The sequence below is a fragment of the Rhinopithecus bieti genome, unplaced genomic scaffold (genome assembly GCF_001698545.2).
Source record: "Rhinopithecus bieti isolate Rb0 unplaced genomic scaffold, ASM169854v2 scaffold_27022, whole genome shotgun sequence".
NCBI classification, from domain to species: Eukaryota; Metazoa; Chordata; class Mammalia; order Primates; family Cercopithecidae; genus Rhinopithecus; species Rhinopithecus bieti.
The window spans coordinates 1,044,390-1,072,309 of NW_016812251.1; the positions used below are offsets into that span (position 1 = coordinate 1,044,390).

Here is a 27,920-nt window from a genome sequence, read left to right on the forward strand (position 1 = left end):
GGTGGCAGTTGGCATTCTGACCCTAAAAGCCTTTGTCCAGAGCCTGACTCTTAATAACAGCATTGCCTTGTCACCATTTCTCTGGACTCCTTGACACATCCTGGGCCTAGCTCCTAAATTCCTATATTCTAGGCCCTGTCTCCTCTCTATCTGCCCTTGTTGGGCCATCTTATCATTCCAAAGGCCCCAACCCTTTGCAAATTCATGACTCTTTTTTTATTTTTAATTTTTGAGACAGAGTTTTGCTCTTGTTGCCCAGCTGGGGTGCAATGGTGCAATCTCAGCTCACAGCAACCTCCACCTCCTGGGTTCAAACGAATCTCCTGCCTCAGCTTCCCAAGTAGCTGGGATTACAGGCTTGCATCACCATGCCTGGCTAATTTTGTATATTTTAGTAGAGATGAGGTTTCTCCATGTTGATCAGGCTGTTCTCAAACTCCTGACCTCAGGTGATCCACCTGCCTCAGCCTCCCGAAGTGCTGGGATTACAGGTATGAGCCACCACCCCCGGCCCACATCCATGACTCTCTATAATCATCTGTAGCCAGGTCTCCCTCCTGACCTGTAGGTCAATGTACCCAGTTGCCTAATGGATACTTGCATTCCTCAAATGTACTCCAAACTCAACAGGTCTAAAACTGAGCTAGTGTTTCCCTGAAACCTGTTCTTCTTCCTGTTTCCTCCATCTCAATAAATAACATCATTATCTATATAATTCTCAGGGGCTGATAACAGCCAACTCCCTCACTTTTTCATCCAAACCATCACTGGGTCTGATTGAGTTTCCTTCTAGAGGGCTCCCCAGCAGGTCTATGGCCCCATATTCCTGCTGCCCTGTTTCCATCTAGCCCTCCATCATCTCCTCTTGACTTTACGTAGCAACCTTCTTGTTCTGTTCTTTTCTCCTTCCAGCCCTCTTTCCCAGTGCAGCCACTGGGATCTTCTAAAATGTGATTCCAATCATGTCACTCTCCTGATTTTTTTCTAACTTTTTGTTTTGAAATAACTTTAGATTTACAGAATAGTTGCAAAGACAGCACAGAATATCATGACATCTCTTCACATTGTTAACATCTCACATGACTATGATACATTTATGAAAACTAAGATGTTAACATTGGCACAATATTAACTAAACTACAGACTCATATTTCCCTAGTTTTTCTCCAAAATGTACTTTTTCTATTCCAGGACCCAATCCAGGAGACCATAATTACATTTAGTCATCACATTTCTGTGGTCTCTCCTAGTCTGTGACAGTTTCTCAGCCTTTCTTTGTTTTTCATGACCTTGATGCTCTTGAAGACTACTCGTCAGGTATTTTTTAGATTATCCTTCAATTTGTTTTTTTCTTTTCTTTTTGGAGATGGAGTCTTGCTCTGTTACAGCCCAGGCTGGAGTACAGTGGCGGGATCTTGGCTCACTGCAAGCTCCACCTCCCAGGTTCATGCCATTCTCCTGCCTCAGCCTCCCAAGTAGCTGGGACTACAGGTGCCTGCCACCATGCTCACCTAATTTTTTGTATTTTTAGTAGAGACGGGGTTTCACTGTGTTAGCCAGGATGGTCTAGATCTCCTGACCTTGTGATCCACCTGCCTCGGCCTCCCCAGCCTTCCAAAGTGCTGGGATTACAGGCGTGAGCCATCATGCCTGGCCCAATTTGTTTTTTTTTCTAACGTTTTTCCATGATTAGACAGGGGTTAATGGGTTTTTATGAAGAATACTATAGAAGCAAAATGCCCTTCTTATCACATTCGTCAGGGGTATTCTATTCCAATATGACTTATCACTGATGATGTTCACCTTGACCACGTGGTTCAGGTGGTATCTGCCAGGTTTCTCCACTGTAAAGGTAGTATTTTTCCTTTTCCATATCCTGTTCATTAGAAATGAATCAGTAAATCCCACAGAATTAAGCTCTCCTTCCTGGAGGGGGAGTATCAAAGAATATTTGAACATGTGTTAAAACCATCATAAATTCATAAATATTTTAGAGGAGATAATTTGAGGCTATGCAAATATCCTGTTTTCTCCACTAATTTTAATACTCATCTGTAGATTTTGCCTGCAGCAATTATTACTGCAGTGTTCTAACAGTGATTTTCTGTTTCTCTCATGCCTTCTACACTTAATCAGAATTCAGCAGTATGATTTGTCCCTCCTCTTCCATATATTTATTAATTCAAACATTTATTTATACTCCTCTGTTCCTTAAAATCTTTTGACGGGTGTCCTTTGGGATGAAGTCCAAATCCCTTCATATGACAATTACAACAAGACTGTTTGCAATACGTTCTCTTCCTGCCCTTCCAGCCTCCTCTTCTTATCTTGTGTTCACACACACTTCATTCTCCAGCCATCTTAAGCCACAAGAAATTATCTCAAATACCATGTGTCCTTGTGCTCCATACCTTCCTTCCTGGTACTCCCTTTCTCTAGAAAGTCACTCCCCCATCCTCACTGAGCTAGCTCCTGTTGCTCTGTCTCTAAAAATGTAGCCCAAATTGTTCATAAGCATCAAATATTGGAAACCACTAAATGCCCATCAATAGGGACTAATTGAATAATTTGTGACCTCCATAAAATGAGGTACCCTGAAGCAACAACAAAAAAATTGAGTTTGCTTCCTATGCAATGACATGAAATATATCCAAGACTAAGTGAAAAAAGTAAGATGCACAGAGGCGTGATTACCGTCCTATTATTTGCATATGCATGTTTATAATTGCTTGTCTATGTGCTATCTGTGGAAAAACACACTTGAGACTACTAATAATGGTTACCTCTAGGGAGGGAAACTGAGTAGCTTCAGGACAGAAAGGAGAGGAAAATTTATTATTACACATCTGTGTTGTCTCATACTGCAGCCACTTACCCACACACAAATACTGAGTACTGGAAATGTGGCTATTCCAAATTGTAATATCCTGTAAGTATAAAACGCACTTCATACAATTTGAAAACTTGGTATAAACAAAAGAATGTAAAATATCTCATTCATATATTTTTATGTTGATTTGATGTTGAAATAGTATTTTGAATATGTTGGGTTAAATAAAATATAGTATTAAAATTAATTTCATTTGTTTCATTTTACTTTTAAAATGTGGCTATTAGAAAATAGCCACACTGGTGGACAGTTTTCTATATTCCCTTTCATACTTACTGAACTGTCAAACATGTGAATGTATTGCTATTCAAAAAGTAAATAAAATGAGACCGGGCGCAGTGGCTCATGCTGGTAATCCCAGCACTTTGGGAGGCTGAGGTGGGTGGATCACTTGAGGTCAGGAGTTCTAGACCAGCCTGGCCAACATGGTGAAACCCCATCTCTACTAAAAATACAAAAATTAGCTAAGTGTGGTGGCATACGCCTGTAATCCCAGCTACTCAGGAGGCTGAGGCAGGAGAATCACTTGAACTCAGGAGGTAGAGGTTGCAGTGAGCCAAGATCCCGTCACTGCACTCCAGCCTAGGTGACAGAGACTTGTCTCAAAAAAAAAAAAAAAAAAAAGTAGGCAGGGCATGGTGGCTCACACCTGTAATCCCAGCACTTTGGGAGGCCGACGCAGGCAGATCATGAGGTCAAGTGTTCAAGACCAGCCTGACAAACATGGTGAAATCCCATCTCTACTAAAAATACAAAAATTAGCTGGGCGTGGTGGTGCACGCCTGTAATCCCAGCTACTCGGGAAGCTGGGGCAGGAGAATCACTTGAACCCAGGAGGTAGAGGTTGCAGTGAGCCAAGATCCCCCCACTGCACTCCAGCCTGGGTGACAAAGCTAGACTTCATCCCTCCCCCAAAAAAAGAAAAAAGTAAAGAAAATGAAATAATGGTCGTAATAATAGTTAAGAATAGAAATGAAGACATGCACAAGTTCTCCTTGCTCCCAATGATTCACTTAAATGTCACTTTTTCTAGGAGTTATATCTCATCAGTCTCCCTGTCAAGCTCAGGGCAGTGCCCTGGCTTCTGTCCCCAGCCATCCTCTGATTATCTCCAGTGTAATATTTATCATGATGTGTTATAATTGTTAATAAATGCATTGTCTTCATCAATACAGAATGAGCCCTCCATACAAGAGATGTGTCTTTTTCTCTGTGGCCCCAAGAGTCAGCACACAGATAGCCTGATTCAGTGAATGCCAAACAAGAGCATGGATGCAAAAGTGGGCTTTACAGCAAACTCTTATCTGCTTATGATGGGAGGTCTTCTCATGGTTCGTCTTAGATACCAGAAAACGGAAAACACAGAGGCTAAATTCCCAGAAGGTATATTCCTCAAGGAAATTCAAATAATTTCAACCTAAGTTTTGGGTGACCTAAAAAGAGAAAATGTTAGTGGTAGAAATGAGAGTATCAAAAAATAGGGAAAATGAACATATGATATCTAAAACCACACATTTCACGTAAAATATAATTGTGCACTACCTCTAACTAATAAAGAAGAGTAAACCATAGCAGATATCGCCGGTAAGGCTATTTTACTTTCTGCAAAGAATGTGTATTCCTTTACGAAGGAAGAAGGAAGATGCAGGTTTCTCCACAGAGGTCCATATTGTACGGCTTAAGTGTTCAAACTACGTTTATTTCTTTACATACGCTGGCATTGTGTGGAATAGGTGGAAAAAGTCTCTTGTCAAGAAAGCAGCTGGCTATCAGTCAGGGAGCTGGCCATGCAGGAAAGGAGAAGCAGAAGCAGGTGTTAGTAATTAACTCTCCCTTTGTATGAACCAAGAAGCCATTAAAGAGCCACAGAGGTGGGAAATGAGGAAAGCGAAGAAGAGATCTCTGCTGCATTTCCAGTGATTGTTCTCCCTTCTCTTTAAAGATAAGGACAATCATGAGAATCTACAACAAAGGAAGTCGCTGCATCTTTACCATTCTCTGATTTCTGTCTGAAAGGGGCCAAAGCCTGGCTGGATCAGCACTTGTAACTATCAGGGCAGTCATGCAGTTAGGTTGAGCACTTTGCAGGTTCACTGAAAGGAGAATTATGTTACTTGGCTCAACTGGGTTCAGGGATTTAAAGTCGGGCTGGGAGAAGGGCCAGAGACACAATCAGGGAGATGCTCAAAAAAAACCATACAGGCCCATCCTAACTCTTATAGTACACAGGGGAGCTAGTTCAGACAATGCATCAGAACCATTCTCCGTATTCTTTGTTTCAAGTATTTGCTCTAAGGCAGAGGTTCTCAACGGTGGTCCCTGGATCAGCAGCAACAGGGAACTTGTTTTAAAATGCAACTATCAGGCCTCATCCCAGACTTATGAATTAGGAACTCTGGGGGTTAAGGCCATCGATTTGTGTTATAACAAGCCCCGTGGATGCCTGCTGGTTTGGGAACCATTGCTTTAAGCAATACTTATCTGTCTAGTAAACCTTAATTCAAACTGCATAAACGTAAAGTATTATTTTATGAAATCTTATTTTCTTACAAAAGGTAACTGTCAGATACTAAAACACAGCACGAAGCCGTAATAATGAAAACAGTGGCAAAAACAGTGACGGAAGAGACAGATCATTCACCCGACTAAACATGTAGAGGGATTTCATGTGCAATCAATGAGTCACTTCAAATCATCAAGGAAAGGAAGGCAAAGGGTTGGGAATGTGGCCAACCACTTGAGGAGTAAAGTTATTTCTCCAATTTATATCAGTGACAAACTGCGAGTGGATTATAGGTTTTATGTAAACAACAGAAGTATGAAAACAGTAAAAGGAAACGGGTCTATATTTCTATATTCTTAGTGTGGGGAAGGATTTTTAAGCAGAGCTATAATGAAGACAAAAATCACAAAAGAAAATATTTATATATTTGTATATATATTTTAAAATTCTGTAAGTTGAAAATACCATAAACAGAATTAAAAGAAAAATAGGCGGGGCACGGTGGCTCACGTCTGTAATCCCAGCACTTTGGAAGGCCAAGGTAGGTGGATCAGTTGAGGTCAGGAGTTCAAGACCAGCCTGAACATGATGAAACCTCATCTCTACTAAAAATACAAAAATTAGCCAGGCATGGTGGCATGTACCTGTAAACCCAGCTACTTGGGAGGGTGAGGCATGAAAATCACTTCAACCTAGGAGGCAGCTGCAGTGAGCCAAGAACACATGATCGTGATTGCACTCCATCCTAGGCCAGAGTGAGACTCTGTCCCAGGAAAAAAAAAAAAAAAAAAAACCAAAGAAAAAAAAGCCAAATACACAGTAGAGAATGTATTTCACTTGTCCATTCACTGAAAATATCAGTACTTATCATCTGCTTGAACCAGAAAACAAAAGACTCAATTCTTATAATTATGGAGCTTTTGGTCTGGTGCAGGATGCCGACATTAATGAAACTCAACAAATACAATTAGAATTGCAATGTGAAAGGAATTACAAAGGAAGGATATATGGTAATATAGGAAGATTTTCCTCATTAGAGAGATTGGCTTGTGAGAGGAGCAATAATGACCTTCCTCATGACCTGAGAGGAAGGAGGTGTGGCTGAACAGAAGCAACCAAGGGGGAGTCAGCCTAGCCTCAGATGGGCTGAGGACAAAGGGAGGGGCCATGATGCAGAGACTTTGTCTTTCTCTTAATGAGAATCTACTTTAAGGGCAAGGGCAGCAGTAATAAGACCAGGTTTGCAGTTTGCAAGGGCTACTTCTGTTGTATGGCAAAGGGATTAGAGGGAGGCAAGAATGGAAGCTGGAAGACCAGTTAGAAGATTATGGCTGTAGTCTAGATGAAAAGGGCTAAAAGCTTAAACCGGGATGATGGAAAGAAGTGAATGATTTCAAAGATAACTGACAACGTTTATAGGGGGAAAGGGCTCAGGTCTACAATGTATTTTTTAAAAACACAAAACCCTTAAAGAAAGACAACGTTAACACTGAAAGTTTGAACTCAATGTCTAACCATAGGGGAGGTCCTAGATACACTATGGTATACCCAAAAAGTGAACTCCTATCCAGTCCTTTAGAGTGACCACGCCATTGACTGCTGATGCTGACAACATTTTGATGTTACATTTTAAGACAGAAGTAGGCTACATCAATAAGGGAAGAATAGTCTTTTCCACAAATGGTGTCAGGATAAGTGGATATCTACATGCAAGAGAATGAAGATAGACCCCTACCTCATCCCACACACACAAAAAAATTAACTCAAAACACATCAAAGATTCTACATCATGGTCACTATAATTATTAATAATATACACTTGGAAACTGCTAAGAGAGTAGATTTTAAGTGTTCTTATAATACATATGTGAATTAGCTTGATTTACCCAGTCACAATGTGTATATAAACCCAAAACATCATGTGGTACACCACAAATACATACAATTTTTACTTGTCCATTTAAAAAATAAATCATAGATCATGGTAGGCAGAATAATGTCTCCACCAAGATGTCCACGTCCTAATCCCTGAAATTTGTGAATATGTTACATTACATAGCAAAGGAAAAACAAGGTGGCAGATGGAATTAACATGGTTAATCTGATGATTTTAAAATACAGAGATTATTTTAGATTATCAAGGTAGGCACAATTAATCACAAAGGTCCTTAAATGTGGAAAGGCCAGGCAAAGGAGAGAGGGTTGTGAGAAGAACTCAACCTGCCATTGCAGGCTTTGAAGATGAAGGGGAGCTGGGAACCAATGAACATGGCAGTCTCCAGAAGCTGGAAAGAGCCAGAAGTAGGAATCCTTTCTTAGAGCCTCCATAGTGACTGCGGCTTTGCCAACACCTTGATTGCAGTCTACTGAGACCCATTTTGGACTTCTGATCTCTGGAACTGGAAGATAATAAATTTGTGATCTGATGCCACCAAATTTGTTAATTTGTTATAAAAGCCGTAGGACACTAATATATAGACCTGAGTATAAGAGCTAAGATTTTAAAACTCTTAGAAGAAAACACAGGAGTAACTTCATGAGCTTGAATTAGGTGACAGTTTTATAGGTGTAACACCAAAAGCACAAGTGAGAAAGGAAAAACAAATAAACGGGGCTTTATCAAAATTGAAGACCCTGGTGCTGCTAATGATACCATCAAGTTGGTGAAAAGGCAAACCACAGAATGGGGGAGAAAAAAATGTACAAATCAGGTCTGATAAGACACTTGTATCAGAACCTATAAAGTATTCTTATACTTTAATAATAAATGAAAACTCAATTAAAAATGGGCAAAAGGTTTGAATAGACATTTCTCCAGGAAAAAAACATACAAATGGCCAATAAGCAAAGAAAAAGATGCTCAACATCAAGAGTCATTAGGGAAACGCAAATCAAAACCACTAATCAAATACACAGGTGATAACAAATATTGGCAAGGGTGTGGATAAGCTGTTATATACTGCTTGGTGGTCATGTAAAATGGTGTGGCTGCCTTGGAAAAGTCTGCAGCTGTATCAAAAAGTTAAATGTAGGATTACCATATGACCCAGTAATTCCAATTTTAGATATATACCTAAGAGAAATGACAACATATGTTCACATGTTCATAGCAGCATTATTCATAATAGCCCAAGCCCAAAAGTGGACATAACTCAAATGTCCATCACCTAATGAATAGATATATATAAAATATGGTACATCCACACTACAGAATATAGTTTGGCAATACAAAGAAATGAAGCACTGATACATGCTACAAAATGGATGATCCGTGAAAAGATATCTTAAATGAAGTCAGTCACAAAAGACCATTTGTTGAATGATTTCATTTGTATGAAATGTCCAGAATAGGCAAATGTATAGAGACAGAGAGTAGATTAGTTGTTTCACAGGCCCGAGGAGGGTGAGCAGAAATGGGGAGTGACTGCTAATGGGTATAGGATTACTTTTGGGAGTGATGAAAATGTTCTGAAGTTATATTATGGTGAGAGTTGCATAACCCTATGAAGATAAATATACTAAAAAAAAAAATGAAATCAGTGAATTGGATGATGTATAAATTATACACGGTTTTTTGTTTTGTTTTGTTTTTTTGAGACGGAGTGTTGCTCTGTCACCCAGGCTGGAGTGCAGAGAACGATCTTGGCTCACTGCAACCCTTGCCTCCCGGGTTCAAGTGATTCTCGTACCTCAAACACATACCCACCACCAGACCTGGCTAATTTTTGTATCTTTAGTAGAGACAGGGTTTCACCGTGTTGGCCAGGCTGGTCTTGAACTCCTCACCTCAGGTGATCTGCCCGCCTTGGCCTACCAAAGTGCTGGGATTACAAGCATGAGCCACCAAGCCTGGCCATAAATTATATCTTAATATGCTGTTTTTAAAAAGTAGGCCATAAAATACCATCCTTAATATAATTTTATTTTGAGCAAACATAAAAGGTGAGTATCACATTCTTTTAATTTTGTTATTTTCTAATTGTTTTACAGTGAGCAGAAAATATAGTAACAAAATTATCCTCATTTGGAAAATAGTGAAATGATAAAACGGGAATAACTATGAATAGGCAGTTCACAAATGAAGATACACAAATGCAATATGAGACTCTAATACCAAAACAATTTAACATTAATAGTAACCAAAGATACACAAAATCAAGTAACATGTTGCTACGTTCACCTGGAAAATAATTTTTATGAAGGATAAATGCCCATTACAATACCAAGTTTTCATCTTGGTATTGTTCACAATGGTGAAAAATCTTAAATAATGTAAACGTTTAATCACAAGGTCTGAATTAAATATGTCTTACTGCATGTTTTGGGATATTATTTAATTATAAAACTATGGTGTTGTAATATTTAGTGACACTGATTGGTGTTTGCTGTATTGATGTTGACAATTTACTAAGTGAAAAAAAAGTTACAAAAGGGGATTTCGAGGATGAAACCATTTTCATTACACACAGAAAAAGTGATCAGAAGGCTATTATCCAGCATGGTAATGCTGGTTATCTCTGCACGGTGATTTTTATTTTCTCCCATTTGTGAATCTATATTTTCTAGTGTTCCCACCACAAACACACAATACTTATGTAATAAGAAGGAGTAACGAAATTTATTTTGATCCTGCTCAGATTACTGGGGATTTGCCTCACTGGCAACCCAGCTCAGCCAAAAGATGCAAAAGCTCCATCTAGAGGTTATTTTTATCAAACTGCAGGCACCGGATCCCAGAAACCCAGGGAAGACTCAACTGCTCAGCAAATAACGACTCATATCTCAGAAGGCACACAAATGGTAAGTGAAATCTCAGAAGGACTGGCTTTCTTTCCACGAGCAAAAGTGTTCATTCTGTGTCTAACTGGAAAACTTTACAACTCCCACCAGTGGAGCTGAGAATATATTACCAGTGGGAAAATGACAGTCAACCAACTCGTTGGTTTTCTTCCAAGGGTCTTCAACACACTCATTCTCTAATCTTAATTTTACTTAATTAAATATAATTTTCTGCTTCGAATAGAACAGAGATGATTATTACTTTCTGAAAAAAGAAAGAAAATGGCTTTGCATGTGTTAAGAGATTTGTCAAACATCTATATTATAAACAGCCAGCACCAAACACTCTAGTGAAAGAGTTTAATAAATATGTGGCAAGATAAATGCTTCATTAAGTAATTCCATCCTGGCTGGACGTGGTGGCTCACATCTGCAATCCCAGCAGTTTGGGAGGCCAAGGCAGGCAGATCGCAAGGTCAAGAGATCGAGACCATCCTGGCTAACATGGTGAAACCTTGTCTCTACTAAAAATACAAAAAAAAATTGCTGGGCATGGCAGCATGTGCCTGTAATCCCAGCTACTTGGGAGGCTGGGGCAGGAGAATCACTTGAACCCAGGAGGCAGACGTTGCAGTGAGCCGAGATGGCACCACTGTACTCCAGCCTGGTGACAGAGTGAGACTCCGTCTCACACACACACACACACACACACACACACACACACACACAATTCCACCCTTCCTTGTTTCAGTCAGTGCTAAGAGTTTAGTGTCGGCATTGCTCATGGCTGTTACCCTTCTGGGTCATGTCTCTCTTCGTGCCTTGCTCCGTCTAGGCCAAGGCTATAGAATAAGCACCAAAGGTCCCAGTGAACACCGGTGCATGTCTACTCATGGCAGATCAACCCAACAGTGTAACCTTACTTACTCCACAGCATGGCTTGGACCTGTATTTTAGGCTGCAGGACTTACAGAAATTGCTGAGGACTTGAAGAAAATACTGGAAAAAACTGGAAAAAGTGATCTTGCAGTAAAAGCTTAAGACTGGGGTTATGGGTGAGCTGCAAAAGAGGTACATGAAGAGGGGGTTGGTGGTTTTCAAGTTCACAAGGGATTCTAATGCAGCCCTGGTCTTCCTCCACACAGAATTCAGGCATCTTCTGCCCAGTTTCTGCATCTCTTATTTGGCAGCTGGAAAATATCGGGGAAACTAACTCAGAACAAAGAGCAAATGAAGTGATAACTGGATTGAAGAGTTACCTCCTCCTGCATTTCAACAAAAGAATAACATTTAATGAGTGCTTGATTTGTGCCACTAGGCACTGTGTTAAGAGATCATGGATGTATTTTCTCATTTAAATAACATGCCAAGTGGACAGGTCAGATCAAGGCTTGGAAAGGTTAAGTGACTTGTTCATGATCACATGACAAGTCTGCAGCAAAGCAGGGATTCAAACCCAGGGGATCTGTCTCCACAGCCGAGGCGCGCAACCACAATGCAGTAGAAGAGTCTTGCTGACTGTGTTTTTGAAATATGTCTTTAATTCATCCACTTCTATCCATTTTCATGTGTCCACAAATTCAAGGCATCGCACCTCCTGGGATTTTTCAGTCACCTCCTAACTGATCTCTGGGCTTCTACCTTGTGTATTTCCAACACAATTTCTACATCTTGAGTAGAGTGATATTTTAAAACAAGAGCGGAAAAAGGTCATTCCTTTATTACTTCATGGGTTTCCTATTGCCTGTAGGATGAATGAAGAAGTCCTTAGGTCTGAATTTAAGAAGTCCTTAGCCAGGCCCAGAAGCCCAGCAGGATCTAGCCCCATCCCACACTCCCCGCCCCCTTCCTTATGACCCTCTGGTCTCCCTCTAGCTCCTAGCTCTTTCCTGCCCCAAATGTTCACTCCTTTTTTCCTATGGCTCTAAACTCATCCCTTCTTTTGCCTGGCCAAGGACTATTCTTCAGGTCTCGGATAGAAGCACATTCTTCCAGAGAGGCATTCTGACTCAAAATCTAAGTTAGCACCTCTGCCCCATCCCCTTCAATGCCCCCGCCCCCATTTAATTTCTCTCTAAGCCCCTGCACTTCACCTTATAGACCCCTTTCCTCATCCACAACACAGATTTCTCATGTAATAATCTCTTCAAGTAGACAATAAGGTTCCTGAAGGCAGAGGTAAAGATTTTTTTGTTTTTTTTCGGGGGCGTGGCACACAGTAGGTGTCAATGCCTGTCTACCTGGTGACCACATGAGTGAAAGACAGCAAATGCTCCATTAATCCAAAGGGATACATCTCTTCAGGGTGAGATTCCTTAATCAAGGCAAACTGGACGAGGAGATATTTTGAGGAGAGATCCTTTCTAAAATTCCTCAAATCACTGACATGTCAGCTGATACCATTTCAAATAGATGTGTATATTACCGTCTTTGTGCTGGGTAATGAATGATTGGGCCTTTTAAATATGTAGGCATGTCATATTTAGCGCCAAATAAGTAGTGTGTCATAAAAACTCACACCCGAAAACCACTGCTTGGCCTCCTCAATGAAGAATCGCTAAAGTTATTTCTGACCCTAGCTATCCTGTCCTGCTTCAATCTCTGATCTTTACCTCCTTCCTCCCCGCTTTCTCCCAGCCACAGGAGCTGAGCTGGCAAGAAGTGTAGCAGCACCGTACTAAACTGGGGAGTTCTGACTGCTGCTAACCTCAACTTGCTGGAACCAGCCCCAATCTTGGCACTGAGTGTACTGGCCCCCAAGCTGCTGTAACTGCCATTCGGCTGGTAGTCTTCCCGGCTGGAGTGTGTTCCAGCTTGCACACAGAACTCGTTCATTTTCCGATAATAATTTCTACCAGGGGTGTTTCATTTTCTTCCCTCAATAAAAAGGATTAGAAGAAGATAGCTTTGAAGGCTGCAACTACCAGCAAAAAAAGTGGCAAGAAGAAATCAATAAAAATTGTAGAAGTAGTTACCTTAACAGAAGCACTGCCACCTAGCACCATTCCATGTTGGGATAAGCAGCCACAGATAATTTACAAGTCTCCAAGGGTGATAATTCATGTTCATAAGCATGACTCCCGAGCAAATCCCAACAAACCAGGTCATTAAGAAAGGGTAGGGTTTTAATATTTATTATGTCAGGCATTAGGCTGGGAGGTAGCTATGATCCCCATTTAATTCTCAAATCCTATAGATAAAGTATCCTTCATTTTACAGTTGATGAAGCTGAAGGCTAGAAAAGGTAAAACTATTTTCAGTACACTTGGTCCAAGAAAACATAAAATTATATAGGATACTTTAGACAAATCTTTGATGATTGTCTAATTTCTGGATTTCTGACTATTTAGAAAAAAATTACTTTTATTTCTTCTGTCTTTACTAAGCTTCCCCTTCTCAACCTAGCACCTGGCACCAGGAGTGTTTAATCTGATTGAAAACACAATAAGTGTAGTTAATCACTAACCCCAGCTTTCAACTGAGACTGTTAGGTAAAAAATCAAATAGACTCCCTGCTGACTGAGAACCTCATTCCATCTTTCTTATGATCAATATACACAGCATATTTTGAATAGATAAGTAATTATGAAATTTGTTTTCCCACAGTAACAAAATAGAAAATGTTCAGAAGAAGGTCAAGTGCTATCATAAAAGGGGAAAGTTTAAAAAACTCACCTCCTGTTTCATCAAGTTTATTCGTTAAGGCAAAGCTAGCTGCTATAACAGATGAACCTTGACAACTCCTCCACGGCTTAACACGAAGAGCTTATTTCTTGCTAGGGTAAAACTCAGATGGTGGGCAGGGAGGGCACAGCTCCACACAACCACTTAAGGACCCAGGCTACCAGAGGCTCTATGCCCCTCAGTACATGGTTTCCAAGGTTGCACTGGACACTGATATCCACCTGGCAGATGGAGAGGGGAAAAAGTGGAGGATCACCAGGACTGGCCCATCTTCCATTGGCTACATCCAACTGCAAGAAAGCTGGGAAATATGGCCTAGCTATGGACCCAGGAGAAAAGAGACTCAGGTTTGGCAAACAACTAAAGAGTCTTTGCCATAGTAGTCAGAATCTTCCAAAGAAGTGAGTTCATCGCTGTTACCCAAATTAAATGGAGGTGTGATGTGTATTAATAATAAACTGATCATGGATAGTCCAGACTTACTCCTTACCATCCATAAAGCCTAAACACCTGCCATATATCAAGATTTCCCCCTCTGCTACTGCTTCATCTAAGCCCAGTCAGGAAATCTGAGGAATCTGTGAAAGAAGCATGTCTCCTCATCTCTATCAGTTGATTTTCAGATATTCCAGTGTCAGTAACAAAAGGCAGCCCAGGGAGGGAGTTTGTGTTTACATTACGGGATGCAGGGAGGCAAGAAAAACAACATTTATAGAGGGCCTCCTCTATAAATGACAGACATCTTATTTAATTTTAATAACCATGGGGGGAGAAATTTTATTTCCATTTTCCAGATGAGAAGATTAAGCTCACAGAAGTGGACTACTCTACTAAAGGTTGCAGCAGAATGAGTTAGACTTTGGTTTGAGTGCTATCCAAGTCCACGTACTTCTCCCATACTGCTTCCCATGGAGCTGAGGGCTGCTGGCTGCCACTGTGGGTTGTTGCCTGGAATGAGAAATTGCTGACAAAGTCCTCAGTGGCTGCTCCAGATGTTCTTAAGGGCCATGACTCTCAGAGAGTCAAGGACCCCATCCATTGTAAAAGTACGATACACAGGTAAGAGCACTTACCTCTCATTCTTTTCACTGACTCTGACAAGGGCAGAGATGGAGGGATGAGGGAGAGTTTCTAAGTTAGCTGTCTCCCATTTTCAACTTTTGTGGTTTTCAATAATAAACACTCTGGAGAGTTGGGTATTTGCCTGAGAGCAAGAGAGTCCAAGGCACTGTTCAGTCTTACTTAAGGCAATTTTCTTAGGGTTATACCTAGGATATATCAGGCAAGATATGAAGAGTTTAAATCAATTGGGTGCGGTGGCTTACAACTGTAATCCCAGCATCTTGGAAGGCTGAGACAGGAGGATTGCTTGAGCTTAGGAGTTTGAGACCACCAACCTGGGCAACATGGCAAGACCCTGTCTCTACAAAAAATACAAAAATTAGCTGAGTGTGGTGGTGTGCACTGTTAGTCCTAGCTACTCAGGAGGCTGAGGTGGGAAGATCACTTGAACTTGGGAGGTTAAAGCTGCAGTGAGCCATGATTGTGCCACTGCACTCCAGCCTGGGCAACAAAGTGAGACCCTGTCTCAAAAAAAAAAAAAGGATAAACATAGGAAAAAAAATCAACAAAATCTGAGTAACATCAATGAAGAAAAGCAGCAAAATTTAAAGAAAATCCGAAAGAAGAAACATGAAGGTTGTGGTGTGTGTTTGTGTGTGCGCGCGTGTGTGTTTTTATGTATGTGTGTGTGTCAGAACCTAACTGATGATGTTGGGAATGGATCAGTGGTTTGCAACCTTTTTGCACTTTCAAACACTCAAATTTTGGCTATACATTTGAAGGGCATTAATGGTGAATACATCATGAAAAGAAAATGTTGGGAAGTTACAAAACTTCCTGCTGTTGTCACATTTTCACTTTTGTTGCCCTCCATTTGAGAATTGTTTATTGCCCTGACCACATACCTTTTTGTATGCATCAGAGGAACAGTCTGGGTGTTTCAATAAATGGCTGTCTTAGTCAATTTTTTTCTGTTACATCAAAATACTTGAGAATGGGTAATCCATAAATAATAGAAATTTATTTCTCACAGTTCTGGAGGCTGGAAGTTCAAGAACAAGGCACCAGCAGCTTTGGTGTGTGGTGAGGGCCCCGTCTCTACTTCCACGGTGGCGCCTTGTTCCTGTGTCCTTACATGGTGAAAGGCAGAAGGGCAAAAAAGGCCGAACCCTGGGTGAAGCCTGTTTTATAACAGCCTTAACAGCGTTAATCCCATTTATGAGGGATGAGCCTTCAAGACCTAATCACCTCCTAAAGGACCCATGTCTTAACACGACTGCATTGGGGATTAAGTTTCAACACGGATTTTGGGGAACATTCAGACGACAGCAATGGTCATTTTTCACACATACTGACTTGACATGACACTGTGCCTCTTAGCTACAGCACCACAAATCATGCCCCATTCTGTGCCACACTCCATAACTTGCTCAGTTCAGCATACAATCCAACAGACACTATAAGAGAATCTATTCTAGCTTGAAACAAATACAAATTTTAGATACAGATCAAAATTTGGCAGAATACCTGTGTGCCATTGCTATGCAATAAGCTACCACACTAGCTCTAGGGATTCACATCACCTAATTGGAAAAGTGTCAAATCAAAGTCTCGACTCGACATTTGCGCAAGTGAGAGATTAAGCTTTATTTCACATTATACGGTTCATCCCACCCATAAACATGCCAAGAGAGAGTCAACATTGTGTTTCCGATGCAGCAACTATTCCTGGAATCAACATTCCAGTGCAACTATTCCTGAAATAGTTTCTTTCAGGAACAAAAAACTAAACACAACTTAAAAAAAAGAATCACTAAATGAAACCTAAAGACAGCACAATAAAACTGCCAAAACGACTGCATTTCTGTCTAATTGGTAGACCTCTAAGCGACTGTCTCCTAACAAGAAAGAAGTAACTTGAAAATATTCTGCCTGTGCCAGTGACGTGTGATTTAAGAGAGGAAATACTTAGAGGCTTAAGAGACCTTTGCAGGGAGTCTGGAAGCTGGCTGCAAGTTTGAAGAAATTTGCATTCTCTGGAATCCAGGCTCATTTCTCTCTGGGAACCACCAGGAAGTAAAGTCCATAAACTGAGATTTTAGAAGGTCCTTGAAACAGGCAATGAATCAGAACAAAATGAAACTCGGTTCAAGTAGGCAGTAATTTATTGTGGCGTTGTCCCCAGCCTACGGGGGGATAATTTCAGCCATTTACAATGAAATAGTGATGAGTCAGTGAAAACACTCTAAATTTGATAATATATCCAGGGGTAGAATGTAACTGAATAGGGTTGGTTCTTATTTCCTTGGTTCTACTAATTCACTCACTGTTTAATGAGCGTCTGCGTGTGTTGGGTGTTGGAAGCTCCTGGATGAATGAGACCCATTCCCTGTCCTTGAGGGGTTCAGGTTCTACAGGGAATGGGAAAGGTGGTGAGTCTGCAGCTAGCGATGCTAAGGCAAAGCTCTCACTACTCTCACCAAGGACCATGATTTTCTATTACACTTGCGAGACCATTGAGATGAGATGAGATGCAAAGAGTGTATCTCCAAAAATCCCAAAAGATTCTGACTTTTCAGCATGATTTAGGACACAGACTTCTTCATCTGTGTCTTGTTTCCTCACAGTTGAAATGTTCTGTTCATGGACTATGATAACAAAAGTCAGTTATTTCTAACTCATTACTTGCGAAAACATCTCCCTAATACATAAAACATTTGCACAGATTTCTCTATACATTGTACATCTGTATAACTGACTCTCAACTCATAGTTTGAATAAACGTATCTGTGGGCACCTTTCAACCACCCCGACTCCCTGGCTCTGTGCCCAGGCCTGGCCTTGTCCAGTTCTGTATCTTCCACTGCCTCCTGCATATTTCCACTTGCAAGTCTTACCAATGTTTCAAATCCAACACGTCTACAATTAAATCCACAGTTTGGTGGTTATGAGTGGCAGTTTTAACATTAGCATGCTTAAAGTTAAATCCTGGTTGTACCACATACTAGCTGTGTGTTCCTGGGCTAGTAATGTAATCTCTATGTGCCTCATGTTCCTCATCTACACAATTAGATGATTGAGGGTATCTATCCCTTGAGGCTGTCATGAGAATTAAATGAGACATTACATGTAAAACACTTAGCAGGGGGCCTGATGGATAATAAGTGCTCAGTAAATATTAGCTATTTTTATTATTCATTGTGAAATTGATATCTATATTTCTGTCATTGATACCACCATTTTCCCTCTAGGTGAGGTAGGGAGAGATGAAGATTGAAGAGTCCAGGATGGCTGTATCCAAGGTGTATGAGGTAGGGAGAGATGAAGATTGAAGAGTCCAGGATGACTGTATCCAAGGTGTATGAGGTAGGGAGAGATGAAGATTGAAGAGTCCAGGATGGCTGTATCCAAGGTGTGTAACTGTTGATCTTGGTTGGCCCCTTTTGAGGCATGGAGAAGGGAGGGAGGGAGCATGGGCAAGGAAGTTCTTTGAAGTATAAAGCAAGAAGGGCTCTTAGCTCATCCCCATCCTCCTCCTGTGCTCATGGCAGACACTGCAAGTCATTTACAGCACTCTTTCCGGCACAGCCTCCTGCAGCTTAGCATCCTGCTCCAGGCAGCATGAGAGTCAGCCATCCAATGCAGCCGAGTTGGCACACGGGGTGAAACGCACATTGCTACAACTGCTCTAAAGCAACAGCTTCTACTGTCAAGAAGATACCAGAGAAATAAGAAACCAAACCACAGGACAGTTGCACAGACTATTAAAGTCAGAGCATCACTGTGCAAACCTGCAAATGGCTTCTGCCAGTTGCCAGTTACTGGTGTCAGTCCCCATGGCTATCTTTAAGGCTGGCAGGGATCTTGGAAACAAGCCTGGCCCTCAACAGACTGTCCGATTCCAGTTTTCTTCATTCCATCTTTCTGACCGTTACTTATATTATCTTTTCTCAGAGGGTGGATGCCATCAAGCAGTATTTTTCAGAGGCGTGTGGACCACTTGTTCTTCAAGATAATCTAGATAAAGCAGGCCCATGGTCAAGTAGGTATGGGAAAGACTGTCCTCTAGAAACCTTCTTTAGACATTTATGATATACATGGGGATGTTAAAGGCTTACAGAAATCCTGCAGGATAGACACCTGTTCAATGCTGTTTAATCCAGTGTCCCCCAAACTTCTTTATGTATAGAACCATTTTCCCCTCACACAATAGCTACTGATATCCCAAGATCCAACATTCTGTAGCACATACTTTGGGGAAATATGCCTTGGTGTCAAATTAGGATTTTCTCTTTCTCTTACTGACCATACCAAAATTTATCACCAACTTCTGGCAAATTCTTCCATGAAATATTTCCTGCTTCCATTTCCTCCTCTTTATTCCCATGGCTCCTGCTGTGGTCTAGTTCCTTATTTCCCCAGTCCTGGACTAAGGCCAGAGCAGCCAGTGAGCCCAGTGTCTGCACCCTACCCTTGCTGTCTTACTCCCCCTGTCAAACCATCTTCCTAATACATCAGTGCCATTGCAGTAGGTTGAAGGGTGGTCTCCCAAAAGATATATTCATGTCCCAATCCCCGGAACCTGGCCTTATTTGGAAAAAGGGTCTTTGCAGATGTGACTAAGGATCTCATGATGAGGTAATCCTCGATTGTCCAGGTGGGCCCTAAATCCAATGGCATGTTTCCTTATGAGAGATACCCAGAAGAAAAACACAGAGAGAAAAGAAGGCCGTGTGGTGATGGAGCCAGAGATTGGAGGGATACAGCCAAGGGGCAAGGAATGCCTGGAGTCCACGGAAGCTGGAAGAGGCCAGGATTGAGTCTCCCTTGGAGCCTCAGGAGGCAGCACAGCCCTGTTGGCCTTGATTCTTGATGTCAGGTTTCCAGCACTATGAGAGAATTGATTTCTGTTGTTTCAAGCCACTGAGTTTGTGGTAATTGGTTATAGCAGTTATAGGAAGCTACTGCAGTCATCACATCTTTTTACTCATCTCTAAAAATGAAGCAACAGGAGCTAACGCTGACTTACTCCAAAGTGTTGACTCCTCTGTTCCCATAACATGCCAGATAATCAAGGAGGACCCCCACTGTGGTGGGCACATGTGTGTTGATGTGCTGCAAGGGAGGCATCTAGACAGGCTTGGCTACCTCTTTTCTGTGGTTCAGACTGGAGTCTCATTAAGTTGCTGGCTCCAAAATCTCCCTATTTTGAACTTACTAGATCTTTCTTTTCACCTTCCAGGTATACAAAACCTACTCCTTCTCTAAATAGCATCTAAAGGGAGATATCCATAAACTCTGCCACTGACACCTTTCAATTCTACCTAGAGACACAGAGGTGTTAAATCATCCATTCCAGGAGGCACACAGAAAGTCAAGGAAGATTCTGGGTTGGCTTGCTCTCCTTGCTTTGTATTTCTCCACCCCACATTTATTCATTCAGTCAACATGTGTTTATTGGACACATATTAGGTGACAACCATGACATCCAAAATTGGTCACACTTAAGCATGAAATTCTGACTACATCTCTTTCAATCAATGAGCAATACTTTTCATTTTTCCAAACACTCATTCAGCAGTTTCATGTTCCTCTTATTGTCCTGGACCTCCCTCATCCCCACTCCTAAGCCCATACCTTCAGAGAGAAGCTGTCTTCTATTATCTGTCCACAACTGTGCATGCCGTGGACTGGGGAGGCAGCCCAAAGGACAGTTTTGAGTTTGCTTCCACCATGTCACCTCAGTAAAACATGTTAGCTAATCTAAATAACTTGGTTATAATAATATTAATAGTAACATTTGGAACGGTAAATAAAGTATACAGATAACATGTAGCATTTTATTTTAGACAGAAGAAAGTGTCCTGAAGTAGGAATTAGAAGTTCAAGGCCAGGCTTTGCCATTTCCCAGCTAGGTGGTCCCTCTGGGTAACATCACTCCCATCTTAAAGCATAGGTATACGCCTCCATGAGGTGCAAAGCCCAAGTTCACATCAGGTGTAAAAGGGTGAAAAATTGTAACAGTGAGCTGATGATGAATATTTTATATGAGTACATTCAAGACATTAGGGCTCTAACTTTCAAGGAATTTTTGACACAAAGGGACACAGACTGGCTCACTACACAGGTGGCTGTATTTGCCCCTCACCAATTTTTGTAATAATTTCTTCAAACAACGAACCCTTAGGAAGAAGGATCCCATCTTACTCATGTTGGCATCTGGAGTCTGATGTCACATTTAGTGACAGCAAAATCTGATCCACCAGGTAAGTAAAAATAAAAAACCCAAATTGAGCTACAGGCTAATGAATTCTTTTAGAACACAAATGAGGGACTGAGAGCAACCCAAGAGGCCATCTTCTTACTCACGGCCATTTGGCAGAGAAGTTCATGGCTCTTCCACAGCGGTTCAGTTGCCTTGGAAGTCTAGGTATTTTCAAGTTGGAGAAACACAGACAAGTGATTACAAAATAACTCTGCCAGGATCACAGAGCCTAAGAAAACTGAGATCCGATCATCTGCCCATGTTTTTGGATAGGAATAGATGAATGTCAAAGAAAATACATTTTTTAAGGGGATGAAATGAATTCAATTAAATATGACGCCTAAAGAATCTTATTTCTTTTACTTAAACAATTTCTTTAAAAAATACCCCGCATATTTGTTTTCTTTTAAAAAATAGAAAACTAAAATACCTTACCAAAAAAGTATCCATAATCCCACCATTTTTCTTGTTTGTGGGGAGAGAGGGGAAGTAGGCAGTTTTTTTAGGTGTTCTTTTAGTGGAATTGAAAGGGAGAAAAGTATTATTTGAGTACTGTTACTTTTAGATCCAGTAGCAGAAGACAAGTTAAGTAAACCAATAATTTCCTTTTCTCTATTCACAACAATTTCCCCTTTCTCAACCTTGTTTTCCCCTCTGAGTCCATTACCTTCAGGTTTCATCTCTGATGCTGGTAATTGATCTACCAACATTTCAAAATCAGTATGGTCACAGAAGGAAGATGCTAGCCACTGACTCTCAAGGTTTGTCTTTAAACTTTGTGTTGCTACAATCACTCATTCTTTTGGAATTTACAAAGACTTCCTGGGCAGCATTGCCCAAACCTAGCAAACATGTCTTCTTCACTTGCAGCAGAGTGAGGCTATAACCTCTGGTGTCAGGTTGTAAGGTTTAAATCTCAGGTCCACCACTCACTATATAGCAAATGATGTAACCTATCTAGAGCTCGGTTAGTCCATCAGAAAAAGGGGAGCAAGAATACTAGCTATATCATAAGACTTTTTATTGTGTTTATTGAAGGAATACTATATGCCAAGTGCTCAGCATAGAACCTGACACATTGCCAGTGCTTAATGAATGTTATCTATTATTATTATCTCCACATGAGAATTGCAGTAAAACATCCCAGAAATGTGTAAATATGAACATTCTCCCAACTCAAGGGCAATGGGATAAAAGCGGTCAAGACACTGCCTTGTTTAGATGACATTCTTCTTGCCCCACAAGTTGCCTAAGAAAGCAATCCCAGGGAGGAGGCCCTGGGCCCCACCCCATGGGAAGCTTCAAGAAAGAGCAGTCACTCCTAGGCTCCATGCTTCCCATCTGAACTGATGGGGAAACTTCCTCTAGTATCATTCAGGGCAAATGGCATCATGGAGCAAGCTTTACCTCCATCAAAACCTCCCAGGTCACGTGTGCCATCTGGGTCTCATCTCTAGACCAGTCAACCTCTTCCTTAGTGAGAGCACGCTCCAACCCTCTCTGACAACCCCTCCAACCTTCCACTCTGACTTCTGAAATTAGTAATGCCATCCCAGCCATATTGCTTACTTGCTACAAGTTTCTTAACTCTGTGTCAGCTTCCTATGTGATATTGGGCTAATAATAGTATCTACAGTTTAGGATTATCAAGAGGACTAAACAAGCTATTGCAGAAAAAGCAGTTAGAATCCCGCTAGACAGACAGTACATGTTCAATAAAAACTAGCTATCCTGTGATTTGCCACCACTGCCGCTGCAACAAACGCCCCAGAGCTACATCTTCTTTTCTGAGTGCTACCTTCCTTTTGCCCACTCCCTGGACCTGGCTGGCCCCGAGGATCACTCCTCACACCCAGGGCCTGGAGGTAGGATAGTCTTTTCTCACCCACTCTCCCCCTGTGCTGTTTCCAAAGCACTATCCTCCTCCTTCAAAAACCTCCAGCCCTTCTGAAGTTCATGTTCTTCTAAACATTTTCCCCACTTCCTGTCTTGCTACTGTACACTCTATTCCATACACAGAAACCAGAGTTATCTTTTAACACTAATTCAGGCCAGGCACAGTGGTTCATTCCTGTAATTCCAGCACTTTGGGAGGCCAAGGCGGTTGGATCACTTAAGGTCAGGGGTTTGAGACCAACCTGACCAACACGGTGAAACCCTGTCTCTACTAAAAATAGAAAAATTAGCTGGGCATGGTGGTGTGCACCTGTAATCCCAGCTACTTGGGAGGCTGAGGCAGGAGAATTGCTTGAACTGAGGAGGCGGAGGCTGCAGTGAGCCGAGATCACACCATTGCACTCCAGCCTGGGTGACAGAGTGAGAGACTCGGTTTCAAAAAAGAAAAAGAAAAAAACAATTCAGATCATATACCGCTTCTGCTTAGAACCCTGTGGTGTTCCATTACACTGGGAGCAAAATCCAAAGCCTGTCTACATCTCTAACCTTATACTGTCACTCACCCCCACCGGCTACACAGCAAAACTGGCCTTCTTGCTGCTCCTGAAAGACATGGCACTCAATCACCCCAGGGCCTTTGTACTTGCTGTTTCCTCTGCTCCCAACACTGGATTCTGGATCCTTCATATCACTCAGGTCTGAGTTCAAAAGTCATCCCAGAAAATCCTTCTGAGAGCCCCCAACATAAAGCAGCCCCACATTCACTATTACTTTACTCCATCTATTGTTCTTACAGCGTTAGCAACATCTGAAATGATCATGCTATATTATTAATTGTTAAAAAATGTTATATTATTTTTTAACTTCCTGTTTTTCTGTCTTTCCTCTCCAGGGCATATGCTCCATAAGATCAGGAGTGTTGCCTTTATTGTTCATTGTGGAATCCCTGAGCAACAGTGCCTGGCCACAGTAACCATTGATAAACATTTGCTGAATAAACCAACACAGAACGATGGATCTAAAGACCACAAAACTCTGTCCTGGGTTTGAATCCGAGCTCTGACAATTTATTGGCTGTGTTGCCTTTGAGAAATTATTTGCCTCTCTGAGACTCAAATTCCTCCAATTAGAATATGCTGGTGGGGGAGAGTCACCCCATCAGGGTTGTGATGAGGATTAATGAGATTGTGTTTACAGCAGCACCTAACACACTGCTCTACAAATTCCAAGCACTCAAAAAATCGTTACAGTTATTTTCCAGAGATAACATGAACCTTAAAACTTTACTAAGATTAAAGTCACTTAAACTTGGATCTCTTTCTCTTTTTCAGAGTCTAGAGCAGTACAAAACCCAGCCAGAGGATATCTCTATCATTCCCACCCAGGTGGGGACTTCCACTCTTGGAAAAATGCCTCCTTTTGTCTGAGAAAGAGAGCAGATCATAACATCATTTTCCTGAGAATAGTGGATCCCGTATATAACGGTTTAAAGCTGACAGATAAAAATTTCCGCCTTTCGGCCGGAACCGCCATCTTCCAGTAATTCGCCAAAATGACGAACACAAAGGGAAAGAGGAGAGGCACCCGATATGTTTTCTAGGCCTTTTAGAAAACATGGAGTTGTTCCTTTGGCCACGTATATGCGAATCTACAAGAAAGGTGATATCGTAGACATCAAGGGAATGGGTACTGTTCAAAAAGGAATGCCCCACAAGTGTTAGCATGGCAAAACTGGGAGAGTCTACAACGTTACCCAGCATGCTGTTGGCACTGTTGTAAACAAGTTAAGGGCAAGATCCTTGCCAAGAGAATTAATGTGCATATTGAGCACATTAAGCACTCTAAGAGCCGAGACAGCTTCCTGAAACGCGTGAAGGAAAATGATCAGAAAAGAAAGAAGCCAAAGAGAAAGGTACCTGGGTTCAACTGAAGCGCCAGCCTGCTCCACCCAGAGAAGCACACTTTGTGAGAACCAATGGGAAGGAGGCTGAGCTGCTGGAACCTATTCCCTATGAATTCATGGCATAATAGGTGTTAAAAAAATAAATAAATAAAAGACCTCTGGGCTGGAAAAAAAAAAAAATTTCCAAGGTATCATAACTTCTTATATAAATCAGCAAGAGGAATTAAATTTTCCACAGCCTAGTTGAGTACATTTAGAAGGGGTGGGGAGGTGGGAGGAAGTGAACAGGTTTCCCTACAAGAAGTAAGGGTATAGGAGTACAACTTTGTACTCCTAAGGAAGGGTCTATTTTATGGAATTGAGCAATGCATATATGCTCCCCAGAGCATCCTGGATTTCTGAGGGCTCTTGGGTCCACTTGGCCTTTCCTCCTTTCTGGAATCTCTGGATAATTAAAACAAAAAGAAGGCAGTCTAATCAGTTCTCCTCCTTGACATTCATGGACAACAGATGAAGCATAAATATGTCTACACAGCACTTCCCTCCCTGTGGGAACCTCCAGTATCCTTATGGCTCTGGAAGGAGTTCTGATTAAATAGAAGTGGCATCAAGCCTTCAAGGCAATGCCTAGCTTTTAGTCTGCTCAAGAAAGGTAACCAATGCCACAGAGCAAGGTTTGGGCCTTCTTCCAGAGGCTCGCAGAGAAGCATGGTCCAAAATTCTCTTGTTCTTTAAAGAAGACTTTGGATGAGGAGTAGAGTAAAACAATTAGTCTGTTATGGTTACATCAGTGAGCAACAGGCAGGGGTTTGAGCCGGAAATGGTTGTTTTACATGCATTCACACAGGGCTGAGATGCCAGTGAGATTTAGCACATCTTGTGGAATTCTGCTAGGAGGCATCCCTTATTCACGTTACAAATGAGAATGTCCTTTGGCCTGAAATTATTGTACTTGAAGAAGAATTTACAAAACAAAATCCAAATACACTTAGCTTTTGAATGAGGGAGTGTCAGAAGGTTGGAAAGGTAAAACAGGCGAAAGGGAGAGAAAGGACTGAGTGCTAGAATGAAAGTGAGGTTAAGACACACAGGTGAAGCAACAGGAAGAAGCAGCATGAAAGAGAAAACACAGACACACACTGAAGAGAGACATGGACTCGGAAGGAGGGAAGAGAAGAATGGTAGTGGCGGGGATGGAGGAAGAGAGAGCCCTGAGAGAGAGTTGGTTTAGAGCAGACTGAAGTGATCCATTCAGATGCTTTGACTTGTCTTGCTGCTTACTCGGACAGTGGTCAATGAAAGAAACTATTATCTGACATTTTTGCTAGCAGTTCTTACATTAATTCACCTTTCTTTTGATAATCTTATATGTCAGTCTAGCTTAGGCTAATGAACGCAGTGAAATGTCTGCTGCTTTCAGTGCCCTGGACAAACCTTAGGCAGAGTTTGTCTGATAGAAATTCCTGTGATGCTGGAATGTTCTCAGTCTGCCCTGCCCAATATGGCAGCCATTAAGCTACATATGTCAACTCGACACTTAAAATGCAGCTAACTCAACCAAGAAACTGAATATTGAAATTTTATTTAATTTAAACTAATTTCTTAGAGCATAGTTCGTATACCAAAGGGAGAAGTGAGATACAGTACAAAAAATGAACACAAAATTTTAACCGCTATGTGATATCATATATTAGAAAACTATAACTAGTACATTAGACTAATGATTTCAGTTACTGGAGTTCTTAGAGCAAGAAAAAAATGAAATTGTAATTTGTTTGTAAACAAATAATGTAAATAATGGTACAAGTGGTACAGAGATATGGCATAAATTGTGAAGACAGTGTGCAAATAACTAAAATAAAACTTGAAATTAATTTAAAAAATTAAAGTTTGGGAAATACTAGACTAGACAATGTTTTCCAATTGCATTATACTGAAGATTGGCAAATGACTTGAATTTATGACTATGGACTCAAACAGTAAGAAAAAAGAGCAATTTTTCAATTGTCATGGAACAGAAAGGAGGTGAGAGACTACGAACATCTGCCAAGGAAGCAGGGATTTACGGTATTTTAAGCCAAGCCATGAGGTTGTTGCAGAGGTCACTGGGCCACTCATGACCAACACTCCAACCCCTGCATTTGCTCGGTGGGTGAACTGGGACAAAATGGCAATGATGATATCCCAGGCACATTGTGTAGAGTAAATAAAGTAAGTTAATGTAGGCTGCAAGCTGTGGAGCACCAAATACAAATGTTGTTCTATTTTATTCTTTCTTCACTTCCATTAGCTTCATCTCCTCTTCCAGGACACCACCTGTACCCCATTTCAGTGGAGAGTCAGATACTTTATTCAGAAATGCTAGCCATTACTAAGCATTCTGCTGTCCTGTTTCCTGTGGTATGTGTCCCAAAGTGTTTCCACTTGGTCAAAAACCCTTGGCATGCCCAGGCTAAGTGCTCTATTTTAAAACCTAGGCCTCTGACTGTAGGCTTGATTTGGGGTATTAACATAGAGCATGTGTCCTCTTGCAAGCGGAGCAACCCGCAGGTCATTACATCTGCTGATCCTCTGAAAAAGATGCCGGGATTTTGCCAGAGTGTGCCCTGAAAAATAGCCAAGGTACAAATTAACACCCACTTTCCGGCAATGGGAACCATTCCTGAAACAAGCCACTTCCGTAAAACCCGAGGCAACCTGGAATAATCTGGGAGCCAAGACACAATTTATTACTTCACAAAGAACACAGAATTCTGATCCAGCAGCAAACTAGCTGCTGGGTTTGTTTCCTTTCCCACACAAGCTGCATTTCAAAAGCCTGCCACTCTTAATTTACAAGCCCAGCCCTTGAAAGGAATGCTTTAAATAACCGAAGATTTATAGAATGTCATAACTAAAGACAACATAGAGATTGGGCCCTCCTCAATCCCCTTGTCTT

The 27,920-nt window shown here is 41.3% G+C and overlaps 1 protein-coding gene and 1 pseudogene across 1 annotated transcript in view; one reads left to right on the top strand and one right to left on the bottom strand.

The window, feature by feature from the left end:
• THSD4 (thrombospondin type 1 domain containing 4) overlaps nucleotides 1-27,920 on the bottom strand; it is a 386,571-nt gene that overhangs the window by 247,041 nt on the left and 111,610 nt on the right. The gene's annotated exons all lie outside the window — the stretch shown is intronic.
• On the top strand, nucleotides 24,632-25,107 carry LOC108544588 (60S ribosomal protein L21 pseudogene; annotated as a pseudogene).